The sequence below is a fragment of the Neovison vison genome, chromosome 1 (assembly GCF_020171115.1).
Source record: "Neovison vison isolate M4711 chromosome 1, ASM_NN_V1, whole genome shotgun sequence".
NCBI lineage: Eukaryota > Metazoa > Chordata > Mammalia > Carnivora > Mustelidae > Neogale > Neogale vison.
The window spans coordinates 235899379-235924488 of record NC_058091.1 but is presented as its reverse complement, the minus strand read 5'-3'; the positions used below and the strand labels follow the sequence as shown (position 1 = coordinate 235924488).

At 41.0% G+C, this 25110-nt stretch overlaps 1 non-coding gene across 1 annotated transcript; it reads right to left on the bottom strand.

Moving 5' to 3' along the window:
• Positions 1-12596: 12596 nt before the first annotated feature.
• Positions 12597-12704, bottom strand: LOC122898244. The gene has a single exon (XR_006382930.1). It is a non-coding gene; the product is annotated as a U6 spliceosomal RNA (small nuclear RNA).
• Positions 12705-25110: the final 12406 nt, after the last annotated feature.

The following is a 25110-nucleotide window of genomic DNA, read 5'->3' as shown; positions in this document are numbered from 1 at the left end:
TTAAAAAAAATTTTTAAAAAATTAAATAATTTAGCAAAAGAAGAGAAAAAAAATGAAAAAGAAAAAAATTACTTTAACTGCAAGACTAAAAAATCACAGGAAGAAAGCCATGAGTTCCGTCCTTTGCTTTCTCCTCCTCTGGAATTCTGTTGCTCTCCTTGGTATTGAAACCGCACTCCTTGGTAGGTGAACTTGGTCTTGGCTGGATTTCTTGTTGATCTTCTGGAGGAGGGGCCTGGTGTAGTGATTCTCAAGTGTCTTTGCTCCAGGCGGAATTACACCGCCCTTACCAGGGGCCGGGCTGAGTAATCCGCTCAGCTTTGTTTTCAGGAGCTTTTGTTCCCTGAGCGCTTTCCCTAGAGTTCCGGAGGACGAGAATACAAATGGCGGCCTCCTGGTCTCCGGCCGGGAGGAGCCGAGAGCCCGGGGCCCCACTCCTCAGTACGCCCTCAGAAAACAGCGCCCAGTAACTCCCGTTCTGCCTGACCTCTGGCCGCGCTCTGAGCTCACCGAGCCTGCGACCGGTTCAAGGTAACCCCGAACTGCGAGCTTACTGTTGGCTCTGTCTCTGCAGCCGGCTTTCTCGCTCCAATACCCGCAAGCTCTGCGACACTCAGACACCCCCAATCCTTCTGTGACCCTGCGGGACCTGAGGTCACGCTGAACCCGCGTGGGCTTCGCCCCGGTTTAGCCTCTGGAGCGATGTCCTTCAGCGGAACAGACTTTTAAAAATCCTGATTTTGTGCTCCGTTGCTCCGCCGCTTGCCGGGAGCCGGACCCTCCCCCCGGGGTCTATCTTCCCGTCGCTTTGGATTCACTTCTCCGCCAATCCTACCTTTCAGAAAGTGGTTGTTTTTCTGTTTCTAGAATTACTGTTCTTCTTCTCTTCGATCTGCCGATGGATTTGCAGGTGTTTGCAATCGCTGATCTCCTGCTAGCTGAAGTAGTCTCAGCCTGCTACTTCTTCGCCATCTTTACTCCTCCCCCCGGGGAATTTGCATTCTTAAGTTCCCAGGTGATGCTGATGCTGCTGGCCAGGAACACTTGTGGAACCAACGTATTAAGTTAATAATCAAACACTTGCTTGAAGATCCTTCATTTGTCTGGAATACAGAACAGATTTGTGGCCTTAAAAGGACTTTCATATTTGGGGCGCCTGGGTGGCTCAGTGGGTTAAGCCGCTGCCTTCGGCTCAGGTCATGATCTCAGAGTCCTGGGATCGAGTCCCGCATCGGGCTCTCTGCTCAGCAGGGAGCCTGCTTCCCCCCCTCTCTCTCTGCCTGCCTCTCTGCCTACTTGTGATTTCTCTCTGTCAAATAAATAAATAAAATCTTTAAAAAAAAAAAGGACTTTCATATTAGTACCTGTCATACCTACATTTGTCTAAAATCATTTTTGTGTGTGTGTAAGGATTTTCTTTTAACAAAATGCAGTGCTAGCATAACAGTATAAATTTGCAAGAGGGTTCACAACATATAATTTAAAAACAAGTGAAACTGAGTAATACTTTTCAAATCTAGATACTTAGAAGCACAGTAAATATCAAATAAAATAAATGTTAAAAAATATGTACATTAAGCAGATACCATTTTTCCTTTTTGCTGGAAAGTAACACAATTTTAGGAATATGTTTATTTAAAATCTTAACCTCCCTTTCTCCTATCGACAAACTATATGAAAAAAGGGACCACCCACTCCCCATGTCCTTGCACCAGAAGTTTCTCAAAAGTTTCACTAGAATAACCTCACGTATTCTTCAGGATCTCTCTTTCAGCATCATCAACTCTTACATATTGACCTCCAGTAAATGTTAGTTCTTCACTGGCATGATATCTTCAGCTAGTCCTTGGGAAGTTCAGCAATTTTCCACTTGTCCCAAGTTTAAGTAATACGAATGCGATCGTCAAGTTCTCCTGGTGGTTCTCCTCAATCTTTTTATTCTGCTCGAATCCCAGCAGGCAGTGAACAAGAAGATCCCCCAAGGCTAACAAATTCTAAATTACAAGTAAGGGCTACACGTTGGAAGGTCCCCTAGAGATAGTCTATCTTGAGTTAAATTAATATGTGACTGTATTTGGTGTGGCTGGTAGAGTGGTGCAGGAAGATATGCATAGGTGTGACACAGAAGGGGCATGCCTTCAACACCTTGTCCTTCATCTGGACTTGATACTCCCTTATACTCATTTATATCACCTACCCAGGCCCTTTGGATTGCTGAAATGGCAGCCCCTGAAAAACCCACTAGTTAAACGAACAGGAAAACTATGTCTTGAAGGACTGAAGCAATTTCCCAAGAGGTATATCCGTAGCTAGTGCCACATGCTAGCGCTTGAACAGAATTACAACTTGGCTCAAAGCTTCTGTCACTGATCTTGCTCTCTGAATTATCTTTAATGATGCAAATATTATAGTGGTCCACATCAGTCTATCAGATGGCCATGTCAGCTTATCAACAAGGTACCTTCTTCAACTTGGTACCTTTCTCAACATGGTAACTTCCTCTGGAGTGTGTTGAAACGTGTTGAGGATCCGCTTCCCATTTTTAGGTGTGTTGCGGGGTGGAAAATACTATGTAAATAAGTCCACGGTCAAAGAAATGACTCAAGCACGAGCCTTGAAGTAAGTGGCAAAAATGGTATAAGTTTTCACAAAGGAATTCTTTAAAAATAGGAGAAAAAGATGAACTTAGACCAAAAAGCTTATGGAACACTCTGAGTTTCAAAACATTGAAATCAAGCTAGATACACTTTTCCTTCGCTCTCTTTCATTTGGCTGCCTGAACTATTCTCCATGTTCCTTTTGTCTTCATCGTGGAGAGAGCCTTTACCTGGCCCAGGTCAACCTTCTGGTTCTAATTCTTAACTACCAAGCAAGGGATAGAGGCAGAAGAACCAAAAGTAGTGGTTTTCAAAATTAAGCATGCCAAACAATCACCTGGGGAACTTGTTGACGATGCAGCCTCCTGGTTGTCAGCTGCAGAGGTTTCTGGTGGGCCTGTAAAGTACATAGTTGAGCAGCACCCACAAATGTTTTTGATCCCAAGGACAAAAAGTTTAAGGACACTGGGGAAAATGCCTGTGCTTCAGAGAAGTACTTTTCAAATTTTCATGTGCACACAAATCTCTCTGAAAATGTACAGCCTAATTAAGTAGGTCTGGGGTGGGGTCCCGCAGGGTCCTGGAACAGGCTGGAACTACTCTTTGGGTGGTCTCTAGGATTTAGAGCCGTGATGTCAGTTAGTTTCCTGGGTTCAAATTCAGATCTGCACTGGACTGGCTGTGAGTCTGGAAAAGTTTCTTAACCTCCCTGTGCATCAATTTTCTCATCCTCACATGGGATATGCTATTAGTACTTATTCCTATGATTATTGTGAACTTTCAGTGAGAGAATAAATGTCAAACTCCTAGCATACAGGCTTAACGTCATCTATTATATAGTATATATTTAAATGTCATATATTATATACATCATATATATTTATACATTTATATACTATAAATATATAAAATATATAATAAATATATATGTTTACAGGTACTGTACTTTGACTTGTGTTTGATACATGCATGCATCACTACAGGGATTTAGAGAATCACAGACTGGTGTCTTGGTGGGGGCTTCCCCAGGTGAGCTGAATTCAAAGCCCCTTTCTCCCATCTTCTTCTTCCTCCCTTCTATACAAAATGCACATCCTGAATGTGCCAAATAGACATTCTCTCCTCTCAAATCAGAGGTTCCAGGAGGACATCCAAGTAACTGGCTATCTTAGTAGGAATAGGAGAAAGAGAAAGAGAGAGGAGCTGTGCCCATTCTAACAGATTCTGAATTCCTTAAAGAAGTACCACATCTTCCTGCAAAAATGAAACTCCAGAGGTTTCTGGGTAAAGCATCTTAACAATTGTGGGCTCTGAATAACACAGTTCTCTTCTGCTACCACAAACAATATTTCCCCTCAGACATCAGTAAAATGCCTCGATTGTAAGTTGGCCAGCTAAGAGAAAGAGAGCCAGTAGCTTATCAGCTCCACAAGTAAGGATTATGAACAGGGAAGCAAAGTTCATAAAGTTTCACTTCTTGGTCTACTTACTGTGTCACGTTGAAACAATGTCTGCTCCAGCTCAACCTCTGGGAGGGTGTCTGTAGGAGCCAAGCCACAGCCAAGTTGTGTCTTATCTTACTTTAATTGATGATTCTTGCACCCTAGTCTGCAACAGCATCTTCAGGCAACACTTTGAAGCTTGCAGACACCCAGACCACACTTCACAAGGTGCAGATGCAGTGGGTCTGATATGAGCCTTAGATCATTTTAATTTTGTAACCGATGCACCAGGTAATTCTGAGGCAGGTCGTCTATAGTCTGGGAACCAAAAATTTTTCAAGAACAATGAATAATGCTTAGACGTGGTGCTAGTTGAACAGGAAGAGCTGTCCAGACCTTTGGTTAGTGTGAGGTGATCCAGTTCTGGTGTTTTGAATGACCAAGAGAAGCTATCATTTGCTGAGTAAGTAGGGACTGAGGCTAACCACTTATGCTGACATTCCTCTGCAGAGCTCAGCTGCCACCATTATTCTCAGGCAGCAGAATAAAGTTGGGGCTCAGAGGGCTGAAGAACTTTCCCCCAGTTTTACCATGAATAAGTATCCAAGGTGGGACTGTAACTGGTAACTGTCTGATCCTGAGTCAGTCTTTTCTACTGTGCTCTAAAACAGAGCTTGTTGAACTTCAGCAAATATGGGAATCCCGCGGAAGGCCTGTTAAAACAAATTGCTGGGTCCCAGCCTCAGAGTTTCTCGTGTATTAAGTCTTGGGATGGCGGCTGAGAGTTCACTTTCCTTCGTTTCTTCCTTCCTTCTTTCCTCCCTACTTTCCGTCATCTTACTTGGTTATTTGAGAGAGGCAAAGAGAGCGCACGCGCGGGGGCGCGCCAACACGGGTTTGGGGAGGGGCAGAGGGCGAGGGAGACAGAGACTTTCAAGCCAGCTTCATGCTGAGCAGGGAGCCTGAGGCGGGGCTCATCCCAGGACCCTGAGATTAGGACCTGAGGCGAAACAAAGAGTCAGAGGCTTGACTGACTGAATCACCCAGCCACTCAGAGTCTCCATTTCTAACAGGTTCCCAGCTTCTGCCACTGCTGTTGGATTTCGAGAACCATGGTACTAGAGTTAGCTTTTTCTAGAAGGCTGACGCCGTACCTCTTTAGCTGCTCACCGAGGACAATTTATAAAAGCTTTCTTTTTCCTTTAACTGCTACTCCCTCACCAAGAACATGCCAAATGGCCAACAAAGCTGCTCGATTTGTTCGAGACACTTCTGAAGTGTCTTCAGGTGTTACCTCGTCAAGCCTTTGAAGTTGTAATAAGTCATCTCCTCCCGTAAGCAGAAAGGACAACCTCTCCTTTGTGGTGGTTCTTTTACAAAGATTCTTCTGCTCTCTCTTTAATTTCTTTGCTTTAAAAATGCGGAACTGTGCTCTCCAAACCAGGCAATGGTGAGCCGTATGCGGCTCTTTCAGTCCCGGCCAATCAGGTACTAAGGAAATAATTCCCACCCCTCGTTCCCTCCCGGCCAATCAGGTACTAAGGAAATAATTCCCGCCCCCTCGTTTCCTCCCGCCCTTTGTTTGGCGGTGTAATTCCAAACAGGTCTTCGCTGTTTGTGAATGGCCCTATGCTTGTCTCCTGGGGTTTCTGGGGTTAACTCACCCCACGGGCACCCACAGCCACTCCAGGCACGAGCGAGTGCAAGACTTCTTTGTAAGGAGGGTCTATTTCAGCTGCAACTCCTTTTGTTCTTCCCAAGGTGTGGCCTGCTTGGCCTGCCCCTCTGTTTCCCACACGAGGTAGGGGCGGGCAGGTGCAATGACTCTGAAATTCCTAACAGCTGTAATGACTATTCTATTAGTAGAATTGACAAGGTCAGGGTCAAAAGTCTCCAGGGACTTTGTTCCCTCCTGGTGCCTGTGCCTGTTGTATGGGTCACTATGTCAAGCAGTAAAAACACATCTCTGAGGCCCCCTCTTTTACGGGATTCAAGCTGCAATTTGATTTGACAGATCTCATGACAATGCTTCAGCTGGCCTTCTGGATGACTCTTCTCCACCTCAAGAGTCCACCAACCTGACCCCTTGGAAACTATTCTACTGCACGGTTCGGACTAGGGAACAAATTGGTGGAATGGAGACAAAAGTGCAAACTCACTTGCACTTACCAAAAGCAGTGGACTTGACCGCTCTGAAGTCAGTATTTCTGACTGTCAAAGGGAGACCTTTCTACCTACTACACTGATGGAGTGGGGGGAGAGGATTGAATAGGATATGACACCATGAAGGTGCCTGAGATGTGAAGGGCCTCCAAAATTAGGAGGAGAATCTAAGACCCAGTGGGTGCTTAAGATTTTTTCTAATCTTTTTCTCTATGTAGAGACAACTTTTGAAATGGTAACAAAATATGACTCTGGATTCAGTGTAGTTTAGAAGACACATGACTGAGACCCAGTTGAGCATATGCAGACTAAGAATTTTGACATGAGTTCACACCCATGCTCTGCTACTCTCTGAGGGTGTGGCCTTCATGAGCTTGGGCAAAATCCCTGATTTTCAGCTTTCTTTCTTACTGAGTTGTTGTGAGCATGACATAATTATGTATTAAGCTTTTTAGCACAATAATACATAGTAAATACTCCATAAATGCTAATTACTTTCACTTGTATGTATTTGGGGCATATACATACCATAACATTCTGCATGTAATTTCAGGGTGTTCACAGATTTTTCTAAAGTCTATCTGTAGGTACACAGACACTTGATCCTCTTGGGCCCTAGTGATACATGATATATACTACATTCCATGTATAATGCTATTGATCCACCATTGGGTGGGTTGCTTTACAATGTATTTTTTTCTTCTATCCTCAGATACTGAGTTCATGGACCTTTCAGTGTTCTCCTACAACCAACTGAATGTAAAGACCAAATGCAGCCTAGAAGCTTCTGAGCCTTGCAAATCTGTTCAAACTCAGCCTGGACACTGGTGAAATGGCCTGTGCTGGTGCATACCTTTTCCTATGGTGTCATCCTCATTGTTCTCTCTGCTCTGTCTCTAGTTTCTGCTGGCCCTTGAAGACAGTTTCCATTGAGGTGTGTGACATCCATGCATAGAACTCAGCCCACATTACAGGCGTCCACATGAAAGCTGCACCGGGCATTTTGGAACCTCGGTGAAGAATCACACTGTGGAGTGCAAACTTTCACCTTCTTGACTGTTCCATCCTGCTTTCCCTCTTTCTCTCTGGCATATCAAAGAATCTCCTCCTTTGCTTCCTACACATGCAGTCCTCAGCTAGACTTAGGCCTGCCAGGATGTTACTTTCTATCCCACCCATTCATCAAAAAGCTTTCCCCCACTCCACAAACAAATACAACTTCTTTCCAGAGAAGTTGGGTGAAAAATTTTCTTCCTCTCATTTGTATGAATTAATGTCACTTGTGACCAGGATGTCTTAGTCTATGTTCCCAGTGTTTGGGAGAGTAGCCATCACATAGAAGCTGTTTACCTGTTGGATGAGAGGAAAGGAGAAAGGGAAAAAGGAATAGGAGGAAGAAAGAAGAAAGAAAAGAAATCCCCAGGTATGTTCTGGATCCAGACCATGACTCCATGAGCCAGCTTAGCAATCAATCACTGTTGAAGGTAGTTGTCTTATTACTGCTTATTAATAATCCTTTGTTTCTCTTCCATTCCCAGTTTCTTGGAAATTTTTTCCCAAGGTGATTTCCAGTCCTCATGATAGAGTCTCATGGTACTTCTTCCTTCCCTCTCCCCTTTAAGTGAAGGAAGTTCAGGCAACTCATTCCATAATACCCTCACAAGTAATTAGTTGACTCAGGGGGCATCCTCAAGAATCCAGAAGCATGTTGGCTTTAATTTCACTTCCTAAGATTTTCTTTCCTCTTTTAACTTCACCTTTCCTCAGCCAGGGCAAAAATTAATTTATATGTCTCCTTTCTCTGGGCATCATCATTTGTCCCTCTAATATCCTGTCGGTTTTTCTTCTTCTTCTTCTTTCTTTTTTCTTTTTTGGAATAGAAATTTCTTCAATTATTGTAAATTCAGCAAGAAAAAAAATTTTTTTACCTGTTCTTCCCTCTGTGGCTTTTCTTTTTTCAGAATGAATTTATTGGGAACTGAAAGTGAGTCTGCTTTGATTCAGAGCCAGAAATGTGGGGGTCTTTATTGTTTTTTGGAGACTTCTTCTTGGGATCCTGGGAGATACTAGGGCTCATTCTTACAGAGGCGGGTGGCTTGGATTGAGCAAGTGTTATGAATTAAACAGAAAAATGGGAAGGGGAATAGTGGAAGAAGCCATGGAAAACTCCCTGTTTTTTGTAAGGGAGGAGGTTGGTTTCACCTTGACACAGATATACTCTGCATCAGCCCCAGCATGTGGCACAAGAACAATCAAAGATGGGTCTCTCGCTTGTAAATTTAGAGTCATACATTTAGACAGGTAAAACTAAACTGATTGACCATACTGCTACCCTCTTATTTAATCACATGAACCAGATTTACATTTGCATACAGTTTGTGCTCTGTGTGAGTGGAGGGGACAGAAAGGTTCATTTCTGTATATTAAGTCCTTGGCCACACACGTATCTTGTCGTTAGAAGTCACAATCAATCTTGGAGTTTATTTAAACTGATCAGTTGGTTGCTTGAATATATATAGGGGTGAGGATAACACTGCAGCAAGCTACCTTAAAGAAGCAAAGGGGAAAGGCTTGAAATATTTGAAAGAGAATCCTCAAAACCCTTGGATGACATTGGTGAGAAGATACCCAGTTTATCTTCTGTTTACATCAACCTCTATTCTAGATGATAAATGTTAAGTGCAAAGAAGACTAGTCTTTGACTCCAAAGGCACCATAGTCTGGATAGATAGAGAAGTAAATGAGTAATTACAAAAAAAAATGATGAAATGATATGAATTTTAGCAGTTGAGGAATTAAGGCAAGTTTTCTTAGCAGACTAGCATTAACATTACACTTGTATTAATTTGGAAAACACTTATGAAATAATGTTATATTGAAAGGCAGAATAATCATTGTATACACACACACACACACACACACACACACTGATTGTTGTTTTTTTTTTTTTTTAAGTGTCACTTTTCTAATTTACAGCCCCTTAGTATCTTCCCTCTGCCTTCAAGATAAAACCGCACTCCTTCCGGCCAAAGCTCTTAAGACTTCTCATTACCTGGCCTTGCACATGCAACTCCAGAAACATCTTCCACTTGTCTTCCAGCACTCCTCCCCATTCCACATCATACCCCAGACTTCTCCAGAGCACTGAGGAACAATCCTGCTTCCCCATTCATAGCATTTCAGGGTAGGTACATATGAAACAATGTGACACAGAGAAGTTCAATTATATTTGCGTTTTCTCCAATCATAGAAATAATGAAGTTTTCAGGTTTTTTCGTTACTTCACCCCACCCTTATCTTCTTCATTTTATACCACTCTGGACTGAGAATATGCTTAAACTGGAAAAACACGGGACAAAGTACTATAAAGAGTTTATCTTTCTTTTTATTTTTTTTCTTTAGAACTTTGTTTTGCAATGATGTGTCTCTCCCCGGCTTACATACAGCTAGAATTAGAAATAGACATACTTGCTCTCCTTGACTGACTTAGAGATCAAAGACAAAGCAAGCTCCGAAGATCTGGATGAAGTTTTCACACATTTTAAACCACACTCTGCATTATACAACCCTTTTGCACAGACAGGTGTGAATGTGGTGAAGGGAACCATGCCACAAACTGTAAAGAGAGCAGGAAGATGATTACTGATGGAGATGCTAAAACACAGACCTCGAGTTACAGTTCCACACAAGCTCTCCAGACCCTCTGTTAGCTGGAACATGAATGCATCACCAAGGCAAACCCCTCCCTTGTCTTTCATAATCGCTTGAGCCCCCTAAACCACACCGTTTGGGCAGGACTGACACTTGATGTATCACACTGCTAAGCTTCTTAAAGTGAACACGGGGAAAACCATAATGCAGCTGTCATTTTAACACTGGGAATTCAGACAAACCACAATGCCCAGTGGTAAATCTAGAATGTGAGTCAGGGATGCTGATGTTCTCATCTGTCACTAGCACTAAGCAAGGTATGCAATCTGAAAGAGATTCATCAGTCAGCAAGCCAGCCTCACAATTCCCTTTTAAGAAATCATTTACTTGGGTTTGGGAATGAGTCTGCTTTGATTCAGAGTAGAAATGTGAATGTGGAGTTCTTTGTGTCTTTGGAACCTCTATTCCTGGAATTCTAGTAGAGATTAAGGTTGACTAATCTTTTAGGGATGGTAGCGTGGTGCCAGTGGAAAGGATCACCCAAATGACACTCCATGTGTGTGGTGCAAGATGAAGACAATTCTGCTTTCCGGATTCCCCTCAGGGAATCAGGAGTCTACTGCCTAAATCTGGATGTTTATTCCAAGAGCTACTTTGGAATAAGGGGTAGAATTTACAAGGGACATGTATGGTCACATTCAATGATCACCAAATGGCCTTTTATAAAGTGTGGTCCCATTTCTCTCTGGGGCCTCAGGTTTGTAGAAGGGAGAGGGCAAGTTTGGGGATCGCTGGGAATATCAGTGGAGAGGTTGAGGGCTGCCTCCAGGGTCTTCTTTCCCTGTTCAGTCTCCATGTAGTTTTCTGCCTCTCCGATCAATACATGCTGAACAGATACTTGGAGAATCTTTATTTAAATTTACGCAAATCACCAGTTCTTCTGTGAAGCCCATTATGACTCCAGACCGTGTTGCAGAGCCCTCTGTGTATGCTCCCCAGCTTCAGACAGTGGCCTCACGTGCATTGAGGGGATTACTCCCATGAACTCATTCGGTTCGTTGCAGGGAGGCCAACCAAAGAAGAGCTCAAGCATTAGAATGGCCTCAAAAGAATTAGGTTTATGATTGTCAAGTTCCCACTGACAGGAACTGGTTGGGGGGGTTACAGGAAGGAGGGGAAAGGGTGGAGAAGCCACATGTCTTAGAGAACCCAGCAAATGTCTTAATAAATAGATAAGCATCTTGTACACTTAGCATTTTCAATATTAGAAAGCAAATAGGACCAAAGCGGGGTCTAAGAACAGCATGTTCTTCCCTACTAAGAGAAAAGAGATTCCACAAACTGATGTGTGCTCAGCCTTCATGACCCGTGCAGGAGAGCATGAATTTTGGGTTGGGCATCGGCTCAGAAGAGACTATAAATGATTCAGCTGGTAAACATCAAAAAAGAATCAATTTCTCCTAAAGTGCCCTCTACAATATTATTTAATTTGTCTCTAAAAGGTCAGATCAATTTTAATAATATTCCACTGTCTTGTGAATTCCTATTCATCCTTCAAAACCCTCCCTGATATCAGTATCATTAACCAAGAAAGTGTGCCCTAATCTTCCCCAGGTTATGGCATCAGTTTGCCTTGTCCACACATAGGTATTATCACTCTATTTATACTCAACTGTCAGGTGTTTATCTGCAGGTCTGTCTGTCCTGCTGGACAGGAGCTCCCTGAGTCCATATAGTAGCCTCATTTATCTCTGGGTCCTTGTTTTAACCTCTGCTGTGGTACCGTAAATGGCATATACCTAGTCAATATAGGAACACACTTATATAAGTACAGTATTTATATAAGTAAGTATTTATTCTGCAACTTCTGGTGGCCATGCATAAACATCCTGGTTTTCTTTCTGGCTACAGGTCATGGGCTAGTTACTCTCATCTAATGAAATTATTTCGTGGGTGAGATCACTGAAATTGAGTAATTTTCTCAAGGCTATAGGACTTGTTAAATGACCCAGCTGTTTTTTGTAAGTTTGTGACAAACTTATTTGGTATGAAACCCGACACACACTGAGATAAGGCTATTTATAGTTTTTAGTTATCCCATTTACTATGGATATTCATGTTACACTATAAAATATTACTGTATTTATTGTGTACTTCCCCTTTCTATAATAAGAAATATTCAAAATTCTCTATTGCATCTTGCCCCGGGGTTTCAGAAAAGGTGCCGTGTACTTACACAGTATGATTTCATCAAGAGAACCCGTATCATCGAGTTAGGTGTCCATTTGTTGTTAGGGCTTATTACAGCAAAGCAACATCAATAGTCATATTAAATTGGTGTTAGCCACTTGGCCTGTATTGTTTGTGTTATTTTGTTTGTATTTAGTTGTCAGTGCATTGTGGGTATAAATGTGTTAGAAGCCATATGCATTTTACTGTTAATTTCTAATCTTATATTTATAATATTCAGGTACTATGGTAATAAAAGTAACCTAAGTGAATAAAAAAATTAAGGAAATTGATTTTAAAAATTGTATAGCCAAAATTAAATTGAAGAAAAAAAAAAACCCTTACATGTCCCTAGGGGAACAGTATGATTTTGTGAGTGATTATATACATATAAATGTATATATAGCACTAGTTATATACATAAATACCTAATATGTGCTGTAAGAAACATGGGCATTATACACAGATTAGTCTTCCTCTTCTTTTGACAATCCTACTTATTCAGAGTCACAGAAATAACTGATTCTTTCACTCACCTTGTCCTTTTGCTCCTTGCGCAAGGGCCATGCCAGTCTTCTCTAAGTGGCTCCAATTTTAGTATATGTACTGCTGAAGGGAGCACACATGTTGTCCTTTTTCTGATCCCACCCCCACCTCTTTAGGGGCCATGTGAATGCAGAAGATTCAGAGGAACAAATGGAATCAGCCAGCTGACTTGGAATGATGAAGGTAGAGCCATAATCAGAACCCCTGCTTATTTACTCTCAGTCAGAAGGATGGAAATATAACAACATCTGCGACATTCAAAATGGTAGTTACATGCAGGGCCCAGACAGATAAAAGAAATAGATGAGGAGGTCAGGCTGTAAGAAAACTGTTCAGGTTGAAGAGGGATGGCAAATTGAAACTCTTCAGTATCGGAGTAAAAACAGGCAGTGGGGGAACTATGGTAGGGAAGCAGCCAATCATGGGAACTTGAACTTGAACACCAGCTAATTGTCAGTATAATTTGGAACTGTGGGTCCAATTTGCTGTATCTTTTTTCTTAAGTGGGGTTGTGGAGGCAAGACCACGTTCTGTATGCATTCTCCTGACTTTCTATACTGGCAACTAATTCAATGAAAAAATAATAGTGTAGATCAAATAAAATACATCTGTGGGCCAGATTTGGTCTTCGATCATCCCTTTGCATCCTATGGCTTAGAATCTGATGGCATCATTTTGTATCCTGAACAAACTTGTCACACATGGTCCCCTATTTCTAACCCTGGATAAAAGGAGATGGAAACTTTTCTTGTGGTAAATCATATTATTTACATCTGAGGTGATAGCTTTGGATGTGGCTCAAGGGTTCACTTCTGGAAAAGAGAAATCTCTTTCTGCCCTTGTTTGTGGCTATTAGTATTCAAAATTAACCTGGATTGAAGTCACTGAAGTAAATATTCAAGGTCCAGTCTCATGGCCTTAAAGACTCTTCCTTTCAAAGTGGATCCTAAATTGATATTCATCCTTTTCCATTCCTTTAATCCAGACTTCTCAGAGTTGATACAAGGTGGTGGTGAGTGTCCATGTTGAATGTTTCACTGGGTCAGTAGAACCTGTGAAGTCAATATGTTCAGTTAACAAGTGACAAACACTTAATGATGCAATGTCTTCTGAGAGCAAAATTGTTTGGCAACATATCTGCCAGGTTTGTAAAGAAGACACTTTTCCCATTTCCACCCTGGCTATACTCTACTCATTTCTTCATGCAACAATATGCTTTGAGTGCTGATGATATACTGGATGCTACTTTAGTTACTGGGGATCTCATAAAGGTAAAACAGACCGTGTCCTTAAATTCCTTTAAGTACAAATCAAATATACATGAATACATTTGATGCCACTCCTAGTAAGTATTAGAAGTATTACACAAAACCAAATATAAAATTATAGACTTAGACTACCATCTCCTCAAAGGATAGAGGGGAAAAACTGCAGCCATCCTGGTGAGATAAGAGAAAAAGTGCTGAGAAGGAAAGAAGACAATGAAGAAAGAGTAATAGCAAAGACGAATTAAACCACACCCAGAAGTAAGAGAGCACAGACAACTCTCTGGATTTTGTTTCTGGAAATGAAACTTCATTTATGGATTTCTTTCTCAGCTGGGTATTTCAAAATTAGAAACTGATAAACAGAAATGGTTACTTTTATGATGCTGAATTTGGTGTTCATGTAGCTGCTTTAGGAGTACATTTCCTAGGCAGATATCAAAGAAAAATCCTATTGGAATGAATAAGCTCTAAAAGTGTCCAAGTAAGTTTACTTTTGAGAGGCAAGAGGACTACCAATAAGACAGCCCCAATAAAAACCAAGATTAAAGATGATGTCTGTTTATCAAAATGTCTCCATCAAAGAAACTCAACAAACTTGGCTTCTAATGTGATTTGATAACTGTTGATATGCTTTACATTACCTTTTATATCATGCTTTCTTTGAATAAAACCCTTGGGAAAAAATCAGTAGATAGGCTGAGATCACCAAAGCAACTTTTTCTTACAAGTTTCCTCATCAGCCAGTTCTCCCATGGCAGATTATAGCATTTGTTTCAATATACTTCCATTAAACACTTCTTATGTATTTATGGAGGCAAATCCTGCAACTGGCAAAGTCAAGGAGCTAGGAAACTATTTTTTTTTTAACAACTAATAAACATTTCCTCTAACCTTCCTATACAGACACAGATTTGTCTATGGGTTTTCTTGTTCCCCTAAAACTATGTCAGCCAATGGGCAGAAATACAGGTTTTAAAAAAACCCAACTTTATCAAGTATAAGAATTTTTATTTTTATGTTTATATATCTGATTGAATGAACAGAAAGTAATTGAAGAAATCATCCAGATAATCTCATAACATTCACAAACCAATTTCAGTTTATAAATAATTGAGAATGCAGTGCCTCATCTGAATTGTTGGGATAGTTCAAGTAGTACATCTTCTTTCTTCATTTGATGTGTGTAGACTTACTTTATATAAACCTAGAAAAACAATGTTTGGGATTTAGGAGAAATGACAACCCCCAAACACTAAAAGATGTATTCCTAGTGGTCATTCATTCATTTATTGAAATATTTACTACACACCTAACATAGCTGGGGTGCTCTATTTAACATGAAGATACAAAGATGAGTAAAATGAGACTGGTCTTACTCTCGTGAAACTCAAAATACATCGTGGAGTGGGGAGGGGATAGAGAACCAACCAGATATGATATACAGGATGTAAGTTGTGAAGGAGAAGTTCAGGTTTGAGGGAAGTGGTCCATTCCTGCAGTCAGGGGTATCTGCTGAGATCTAGAGGGTATGTAGGAAGCTGGGTTGAAGCAGAAGGGAGGAAAGAAGGGAGCCTGTGAAGCCACCCAACACACTGTAGCCCAGGTCCCATCTGCGGATGGCTGTAGGAAAGAATCAAAACAGTAACAGAGAAACCAGAGAGAGAGTCATGTCCCGGTCAGCCCTCAGAATCACGTGCAATAATAAAGTGTTGTGTGAAGCCACTACATTTGGGGGCATTCATTATGCAGCAATAAAGAAAAAAACACAATGGCTTCCATTTTACAAGTAAAGGTGATGGCTGTTGCTAGTGGATCCGGATGTTGTAGGAGCCCAGCTGAACCTGAAGCAGGGAGCTCCGTGTGTCAGTGCATGTGGCTCCCAGGCATCTATTTCCTGGAAAGAAAGACAGTTGCAGAGAAAAAGGCTGATGAGCAGGTGCCTGGATGTCAGTAGTTCCAGTGGTGAAGTTAAAGAAATCTGCCCTTCCTCCATAGGCAGGCCTCACGGCACACGTCTGAGTCCTCTGCAGGCTGTTTCCTCCACATCTGTGTGGAACCCAGTGCAGGATTGCTGAGCAGCGGGGGCCAAAGGGAATATGGCTATTCTTGGCAGTGCCCAGAAGGTTCCACGGCTTTAGGTGCTCATCATGTCACTGTGAGAAAGGGAACGACTTCAGGAAGCGCTGGGGCATTGGCTCAAGGAAGCCCAAATGGTAGGTAGGGAGGCCAGAGGAGAAGACCATGAGTGCACTCCCCAACACAGCTGTGGGAGGGGAATGGGGAAAGGGGCGGACTGCTGTGCCGTCAAGTGCAAGTAAATGTCCATCCCCGTGATAATGGGCTCTCTCCTTCAGCCCCAGAAGAGCTGCTTCTCTTTCTGTTGTTTTCTTACCCCTTTGTTCTTCATAATTCTTCCTTCTAGGAAAGTCACTGAACCTCTCTAAACCACATCATCTTTATCTTTAAAATGGGGACAATGATCGTATCTCTAGTACGAATTAAGAGGATGCACATAAAGCACTTATTGTACTGAGCATAAAAGTAAAGATTCAATAGTTGTTAAATATATTATTTTTCTATTTGGAAAACTCTCTTCATCAGTTTTAAAGCAATTAGCTAAAAGATGGCTGTAGTGTCCTTCTAAAAGATAACGACCACTGGTTAGGCACAGGATTAAAATGATGAAGAAGTGTAGTGGCATATCAATCATTATTCCGTGCTTGTGTAAACCTCTTCAGGAGATGACCCTGAGGAAGTCAGCAGGAGAGGCAGAGAGCTTTAGATTCTCAACAAGTACTTTCTGCACACCTACTAAGAGGGAGGCCCTAGTAACATAAGGATGGACAAAACAAACAACATCTCCCTCGTGGAACTAACGAACAGAGGAAAGCAAATATTAAAGAAATAATGACTCAAATAATGATCAGTTGCAGCAATTATCAAGGGCTAGATAATCCAAAATGCCCACTGCCTACTTAACCCTTGTGGTAGCATTTTGTATCATTCCAGTAGACCATGGTCCGGAAATCAGACTTGGTCTTTTTTTTTTTTTTTTCATTTTATTTATTTTCAGAAAAACAGTATTCATTATTTTTTCACCACACCCAGTGCTCCATGCAAGCCGTGCCCTCTATAATACCCACCACCTGGTACCCCAACCTCCCACCCGCCCCCCGCCAATTCAAACCCCTCAGATTGTTTTACAGAGTCCATAGTCTCTCATGGTTCACCTCCCCTTCCAATTTACCCAAATTCCCTTCTCCTCTCTAACGCCCCTTGTCCTCCATGCTATTTGTTATGCTCCACAAATAAGTGAAACCATATGATAATTGACTCTCTCTGCTTGACTTATTTCGCTGAGACTTGGTCTTTTTTAAAACAACAGCAACAATAAAAACAACAAAACACCTGAGATGCAGGCCACTTACTATCAATACGAGTAGGCATTTTATTTCTTAGTCCCAGTTTCCTTATTAGTAAAACAGGGGATGTTATAATCATTCCAAGTCTCCAAGAATTATTGGAGGAGGGCTCATTAACTGAGAGTGTATGCAAAGCACCTCAATGCCTGTCTAATCAGTGGTACCCAGGAAAAGTTAAGTTTCCTTCCTTCTTCCATTTAAGGCACACATTACGTTTGCAGAGGGCTGCTGCCGAGTATCAAACTTGAAGAGATAAGCTGAACAAGCATTATCCACATATGTGACATCTGTGTTCTTGATTAGGAGAATTGGGTACATGAATAGTTTTTTGTTGTGTTTTGTTTTGTTTTGTGGGGGGGTAGCTTGTCAGTGTTACTGGAAACTCCCTCTCCTATTTTGTTTTGTTATTGTTCTTTAAGCTAGCTACTAATGAGAAACAAACCAAAACCAAAACCACCTTTCCTTTAAGCTGCAGGCTAAAATTTGTCTTAACATCCAATAAAAGGCTGTCCACCAGTGAGGGGGAAGAGCACATAAGGTGTGTGTGGGTGTGAGTGTCTGTGTGACTGGTGAGGAGGTGGGGATTGGGGAAGTGACACATGCATGTGGGAGTTTAACCTAACCTATGGGTCAACTGACCTCTTTGGGAAATGGAAAGTCGGTCATCATCAAATTAGGAAATTGGCAATTTTTTTTTTTAATAACAAGAGGTTTAGTGAGTCAGCATCTTATTGGGAAATGATTTGTTTACCTAACTGTGCCATGTTCCTAGTTGACCATTTCAGAACAAATTGGCAGTGTGGTCAATAACACCAAGATACTGATGAATCATAGAATATTAGAATTGGAAGGCTCTCAAATTCTCTCTTCCAGCTCTTGTTAATATTGGTTTTCTTACTTTGTAGGTATAATACTCACAAACAATATTCTATTGCACTTTATCCTACTAAAAAAGTCATTTTAATAATTTAGACTTTAGGGACCTAACCTTTGGTATTTTAAGTGCCCCTTTGTTAGCTGCTATAAGCAAGCACAGGGTGGGAGAAAGAAGTATCTTATTTGTCTTTGGCAATTTCATAGCTTCCTTTTTTCATTGACTGAAATCGGCAACAGCAGCCCCTCAAAATGTATGTTTTTTATCCATGAATGTACTTGATAGTTACTATAAAGTAGCTATTTTAGGGAAGTTTGTTTGCCGATAATTCCGTGCTTCAATCAGGGACTGTACTAATTTAGAGCAGGCCAGTATTCAAGATAGCTGGCAGAAGAAAGGAAGAACTGACTGACTAACACATGGCATTTTTCCCCCCTGGAAAAACAGTTTAAGATTATTTTAACAAATGGGCTCATTAGTACAGCCTAATATCAAAATATTCAGTTGTGAAACCAAATAAGTGTGTATTGTATGTTCTATGGATTTTATGGATATAGATCCCAGATGTTTTTTGGAACCAAATGCAACTCAAATAAGTGTTTTTTTAATAGCTAATAAGCTCTAAATTTTATATGGAGTACTTGAGATTTTCTACCATACTATCACAATATCTTAAATAAATTCTTATTTCTTTTTATTACTTACAGAAAAAACTGCCATATAGGCTAAAGTCAATTTTGCCAGCTGGTAGGATCTCAAATGTCTATAAATTCTCATGTGAAGATTTTCAATTTTCAACATATAGATTTTTCAGTCTTCAGTAGAAGACTATACTTTACCACTTGGCATTTGGAGAGACAGCCATCAAAACTGTAATTTGTTTTATAATTTCATGTTTCCTGCTCTTTATCCATCGGTAAATGGAGGGCCAGTTTATTGAGTAAAAATTAGTTGAGATTTTTAATTTACTTGGATTTGGGTATTTTACTACAGTCCAAACTTTTTTAAGTTCAGTGAATCCTATCTTTCCACAGGGTAAAGTTTTTGTTGTAATGCAAACTGAAGACCTCATATACTTGTGGACATTCAATTCTTCTTAGAGATTCAGAGGTTAATAATAAAATATAATCTCTCTGGGGGCACCTGGGTGGCTCAGTGGGTTAAGCCTCTGCCTTCGGCTCAGGTCATGATCTCAGAGTCCTGGGATCAAGCCCTGCATCGGGCTCTCTGATCATCAGGGAGCCTGCTTCCCCCTCTCTCTCTGCCTGCTGCTCTGCCTGCTTGTGATCTCTCTCTCTCTCTCTGTTAAATAAGTAAAATCTTTAAAAAAAATAAAAATAAAAAAATAAAAAATATACATTTATAATCTCTGTTCATTTCTTGCATTGAAATATCATCGAAAACTCCACAACACCAGGCTTGGCAGACTCTGGCCTTTCTGCCTAGAAAATGGATTTAGAAACTTCAATGGCTTGACACTAAGTTGAACTTTGAAACATTCTCAGAGCCTCTTAACAAACAGCTGCAAAAAATATGTACGCAGCTGAATGCCTGAGCATTTCTTAATGACAAACAAATGGGTATATTAGAAAAGGCAAATAATTTCCCAAGTGCTTCAATATGGAAGATTCTAAGGGGTTTTGAACTAATTATTTTTCTTTGTCTGTCAATAAGCATTTTTGTTCACCTAAAATCACAGGAAATTGTCACCATGAAACAGACATATTCATTGATTCTCTAGTCCATTCTAGTGTTTTGAATTTGAAATATTTAAATTTCTGACTACAATTCCAATGTACCAGTGTAGAAAAAGTAAAGTCATTTGAGTTATAGAGAGACTGTCTGAGTTTTCTCAAGAGGACTTTCGGGGGAAGACTCTGGGAAGTTCTTAATTTGGAGGTTTCCTGCCAGTGTTATTAAAGTTGGAGTAACTGCTATTACTTTGCAGGAATAAGGGTTTATTTCCCCCATAAAAGCAAAGCCAGTGGGGTTTTCTGTATGGCCATATGAAAATGGACCAACTGTTTTTAAATGTGTAGACGTCTTAGGACAAAAATTACATTTGAATGAGGCAAATTAGGTGTACTCAATTCAGTACCAGGTCCCCTTGGTAGTTCAAACCAGAGATCCCTTGTTGCTTTATGGTCACAGATGAGTGACTTTTCTCTCTGAATTTAGGCCCTTGCTTTCTGGGTTGATGCCAGTCCCTGAGCACTCACTTGAATTCATGGTAGATGTAGACGTATGTAGACGTAGATGCCACGTGCTGCATCTGCGTGAGAGTCATTTCAGTTGGCTGCCGCAAATAGCTCTGGGACTTAACTTTTCTTCAGGAATCATCCTGTCTTTTCAAATTATCTGAATCAGTTTCTTCAAGTTTCAAATTTCAAATCAACAAATGTTCGGTGTGGATCTTCTCTGCCAGTAATTACATTAGACATATAAAGCGAGATAAAACCCGGGTCTCTGTACCTACAGTCTGAGAGGGACCAGCATGAAGCAGAGTAACTGCACTCCACTATGTTGGAAGCTCCAGGATCACTGACTGAAAGGAGCCAAGTGAAAAGCCAGGCCTGAACTTACCAACCCTCTGCCTGAATTCAGACGCCTCCTCTGTAAACCCACATCTCACATCACAGGTATATAGTATTACTACGAGGACACAGGAGATAACAAAGGGAAAGCTCTTATCGTGATGTTTAGTGTACAGGTATTTGTCGTGAATGGTTAACTGCTCTTACTGTACTTGTGTAATATTTATGCCTTTACCACAATGCATTCAAAAGATTATTAGAAAAATTCAAAATTAGGAAAATTCAAAGCTGGTAGAACTGCAGAAATCGTGCAGTTCAGTAACAGCCACCTCTATCATTCAGGGTCCAAGTAGGAGAGAAAACCCACCAATTATTTGACAGGAATAATCTAGTATAAAGTAATGTCAACTAGTTATGAAGTTATCAACTAGGTAGCTAAGAAAATAAAAAGAGAAAACTTGAACATAGAAATTGCAAGAAGCAGCTATCATCCCAGGGCTGGAGGAACAAAATAAGAGGCTGGAATGATTAAAATTTTAAAAGCATGAATGGGGATGCCCAGAGTCAAAACTGAGACTTCTGAGGAGGGAGAACTACTTAGCTTTTCTGAGCTCTGAGGAGGCACTGTGTAGGGCTGGGCTCAGACTCTGAGGGGGAGGAACTGGCTGCCTGGAGTTGATGTACTAATGGGGATGCACCGAAGCTGGTTCTCCATATGTACGAAAGACCCCAAATTGGATTCAGCTGCTGCTATTAGACGGTACTACCACTGCCGAGATTGCAAAGAGAATGTTACCTAGCTTCCTTCCTCATTCTAGTTCTTTCAAGAACTTGACCCGAGTTCCAAGTCAACCTCATGTCTTTCACACAAATCTTCCATTCCTATTTAAGCCAACTAGAATCTCTATAACTTGGGGTGGGAGGGGCAAGTCTTAACTCATACACATTTTGTGACTCAGAGAAGCAAAGGAACATCTTGCTCGAACGCAGTGTACCTCTTACCACACCACCAGCCTCCACACCGCACCGCCATTCGTACGGAAAGTCCGCACTAAATGTGGCGATCAGGTCAGGGAACACAGGTTAAAATTGTGCTTATATAAATTCTGACATGGCCCGAGATACTGTCTGTGCCCTTCAGTGGGAGCTAATTGAGACAGATCCACACTTTTGGAATGATTCTCACCGCTTCTCTCAGTGTGCCACTCAAACAGAGGTGTGCAGAACCTAGCCACAGCAATTTGGAAAGAATGACTCTTGACAAACTTTGGTTCCATCCCATACGTACAAGGGCCGATCAACGGAAATCTCTACTCTTTTAAAGAGAATGTGCGTTCTCTTTAAAGTGAGTGACCTAACAAAATATGTTCATTTGTTATGCCAAGTATTGTGGTATGGTTCATTTCAGTAAACATTTGGTGAATCCAGTGGTCTTATCATCATTAACATCAAATCTCTCTAGTGCCAAAAATGCTAGAAAAGTCCATTGTATATGCTGTAGTAGGATAAGTCATGAATGTTCATCTGGAAATTGTTTTCAGTAAAAAGCGAGTGGTGATTCCCTGTTCCATCAAGAGTAGTTTTTAAGGGGGGTGCCTGGGTGGCTCAGTCGTTGGGCATCTGCCTTCGGCTCCCGTCATGATCCAGCGTCCTGGGATTGAGCCCCGTGACGCTGGGATTGAGCCCCGTGACGAGCTCCCTGCTCTGCGGAAAGCCTGCTTCTCCCTCTCCCACCTCCCCTGCTTCTGTTCCTTCTCTCGCCATGTATCTCTCTGTTAAATAAATAAATAAAATCTTTTTAAAAAGAACAATTTTTATGGATCATGTATTAGGCAGGATTTACTGTTCAACACAATATCTCTTTGGCACTAAAAGAGGTAATAGCAGGAGAAACCAGCAAATGATATGAGGGTAGAAAATGTCAGCGAATTAGCGCAACAGAGTACTTCGGTTAATGTTTGTTTAAATTTCAGGATAGGCATAGTTGAGGGATGGGGATAGGTGCACAGAAAAGTAGGTTTCAGCTCGACTAAAATCCAACACATGGTCTTCACAACACCAAGATGGGATGACTGATCTTACCACCCTCATCTTCTGTGTGTGTGTGTTCTAATTTTGTAGCGACAGTCACATATACTATCAGTTTATCATACTATTATCATCATATTATTTCTGTAGTGCTGACTCTCACAATATATCCAGGCTCTTCCGAGATTTAATCTTCCCTAGATTAAATCTTAGTTCATTTGTAAATGCCAAAATATTTACAATCTATTCCTATTCCTTCTGTACCCTATTACATTTCATTATACAAGAGCATTTTTTAAGTATTTAAAGGGAAATAGAATTATGACCATAAAAAGCCTATAGCTGGCTATTGATGGAAGGCTCCCAAGATTAGAAGTCCAAGTATAAAACTAGAAGTTCTACAAATAGTGTAAGTCTAGAGGCAAAGGGCTGTGGTGTTTGACTGCACACACACACACGCATACAGATCAGATATATATATATATATATATATATATATATATATATATATATATTTGTGTGATACCAGAGCTTCTCTGAGGACTTTGGAGATGCTCTTCTGACTCTCAATCGCAGGTCAATTTGGTTTGTAACCTTAAAGTTATATTCTGAGAAGGTGGTTGCTTTCAGCTCAGGGTTAATGAATCAGGACTCACAATTCTCCTTAATAGAGACATAGAGCTAGGCTAGGATTTAAGAGTGGTGGGCTAACTCCACTCATTTAGATAATTATAATGGGCCAGACAGAGAACTCGATACAGAAATCAGTATCTAATTTCAGTCAAACATATCTAATGGGCCAGGCACTGTTTTAGCTATTTGGTAGGTACTAATCCATTTAGTCTGCTCAAGGACTTTATGTGGGGGTACTATTATTATGACTACCTTCAGAAGAGGAAGTGTAGGTTTATAAAGGCAAGAAAGTTTCCAGAGGTCATGTGATTTAAAAGAGTCAGAGACTGTATTCAAATCAAGGCAGCTAGATTTAGAGCCTACCTTCCTAACCATAGGCTTTACCGCTGCCCAAAGACCTTTTCAAAGCCCTGTACTTTGAAACTTTGAAACTTTGACGTGTACTCCACTCTGTTAGAGCAGATTTCTTAATCCTATCAACAGTTGTCTTCTACTTGATAGATTTTATCATAATGGCAATTAGGTAATTATTTGAGTAATTACTTATTTAATGTGTCTTTCTCCTGACAGACTATATGTAATTAGCATAAGAGCAGAGACCAGATTTGTACATTTGTCCCTGCATCCCCCTTCTACCGGTGTGAATCCAACACATCAAAGGTGTCCAAGAAATTATTGTCAAAATTTTTTTTAAAAGATGGATGGGGACACCTGGGTAGCTCAGTCTGTTGAGCATCCAGCTCTTAGTTTCAGCTCAGGTCATGATCTTAGGGTCTAGAGATCAAGCCATGCATCAGGCCTGATGCCCACCGTGGAGTCTGCTTGAGACTCTCTCTCTCTCCCCCTACCAATAAATAAATAAATAAATAAATATATAAATAAATAAATCCTTAAAAAAATAAAAGAAGGATGACTGACTATTGTATTATCTATTGCTGCATAACAAATCATCCTAAAACTTAGTGGCGTTAGACAACAAACATGTATTATCTTACAGCTCCTGAGTTTGGACTTTTGAAGTGGCTTCCTGGACAGCTGTGGTTCAAGGTCTTTCCTAAAGTTGCCGCCAAGGTGTTAGGTGGGGAGCTGCTGTCATGTGAGAGCTCACTAGTGCTGTAGGGCCCATTTCCTAGATGGCTCACTCACACGTGGTAGGAAGCCCCACTTGCTTGCTGTGTGCACCTCTTCATAGATTTGGTTCACAGAGTCCTTGCAATGTGTCAGCTAGCTTCTCCAGAGTAAGCAATGTGAGAGAGAAAGAGAGAGAGACAGAGAGGGGAGAAAGTTACAATGCTTTTTATAACCTAGTCACACAGTGTCTGTTATACCATATTCTACTCATTAGAAGGAAGTCTGCTTTATCTAACCTATATTCAAGAGAAAAGGAAGGGGAGATCCCCCCCTTTTGTAGACAGACATTTGTGGACATATTTAAAGCTACTGTACCTTCTAACCTTATTTTATGTAAGTAGTATTTTGGCACGCAGGGATGGAGCTCCAGAAGAGGGAATCTTCTAGATGGAGGACAAACACAGAGCAAGGGCACAGGAAGGGAAATAAGATTTGTTGGAGAACATCAAGTATGTTAGGTTTGAAGGTAAAAGTAAGGATAGAGGAATCTTTAAAAGGGGAAGGGGGGAAATAAAATGGGCAGTGGTAAGAGAACTTGAAAAGTTTTTCATTTACAGTAATGGACAAAGGAAACGAGGGGATGACTTGACTA